The sequence below is a fragment of the Megascapheus bottae genome, chromosome 22 (assembly GCF_031878675.1).
Source record: "Megascapheus bottae isolate mThoBot1 chromosome 22, mThoBot2.hap1, whole genome shotgun sequence".
Classification (NCBI taxonomy): domain Eukaryota; kingdom Metazoa; phylum Chordata; class Mammalia; order Rodentia; family Geomyidae; genus Megascapheus; species Megascapheus bottae.
The window spans coordinates 10,587,842-10,588,884 of record NC_143530.1 but is presented as its reverse complement, the minus strand read 5'-3'; positions in this window follow the sequence as shown (position 1 = coordinate 10,588,884).

Below are 1,043 nucleotides of genomic sequence, written 5' to 3'. Positions count from 1 at the left end.
TCTGTGAGTCCCCAGAGTATTATTTAAACATTCTCTTCGGGCCCTCAGGTTCTCAGCTCCACCTCCCAAGGCAGGCAAGATGATTCCATTTTACAGGAAGGACTTGCAGCTTTCAGTCCACTCAGAGAACCCCAGATCTCCCAGACCCTCTTGGTCTCCTGGCCTCTCTTTTGGGAAGGGGAGGAGGGGGAAGGAGGAAAGCAGGGAACAGGTACCACCTCTAACAGCGGAATTACACTTGGCTCCAGGTATTTCTATGTGGAGCAGGCTGGAAATGCCAAGAGCAGCTTCCGCTCCCAGATCCAGCACTCTAGGAGCCTAAAGAACCCGCACAGGGTTGGGGGAGCCACCCCTGCCACGCTTCACAGGTAGGTCCCCTCACCACCCAAATCCACCATGGCAGAGGGTCACATGTCCTGGTCTCAGGCCCCTGTCTCCCACTTCCCTTAGGTGAAGTCTGAGCCAGTGGCCTCCTCTGGTTCTTCCTCCTTCCCTCCCTGCCGCAGGAACACCCCCTTTCACAGAGAAAGTTCTACTTACTCTTCAATTAGTACCTACCAAGAGCACGTGGGGACAGCCAGCAGGGACGTGGCAGATACCCAAGGCATTCAGTTCTCACTCCCCCGCTGTGGAAGAAGGCCTGCAGGGAGTCTGCCCAGGCATTCAGAAGGCAGGGGGATCTTCCCGGGCCTTGCCAGCCAGGACCACTCCTCCACATGTCCATCTCGGCCCTGTGGAAGGCAGGGAGTGGACCAAGTGCCCGCTCCCAGTCTCACCTTCGCCACGCCATCACCCATGGTCAAGATTGGCAGCTCCCCTGAGCAGCAACAGGGGGGGCTTAGGTGCCCTTTGAGGCTGGCTCAGAACAGGTCAAATGAAGTGACAGGGGTACAAGGGCACCAGTGATGGTAAAAATCCAGCAAGGACTCTGAGGCAAGGTCCCCAGAAAATCACTAACCGGTAGAGAGAGGGCAGAGCAGTGATGGGGCCATCCAGATGCTGGGCACAGAAATAGAGCGGCAAGCCAAGCAAGCTGGTGGTTT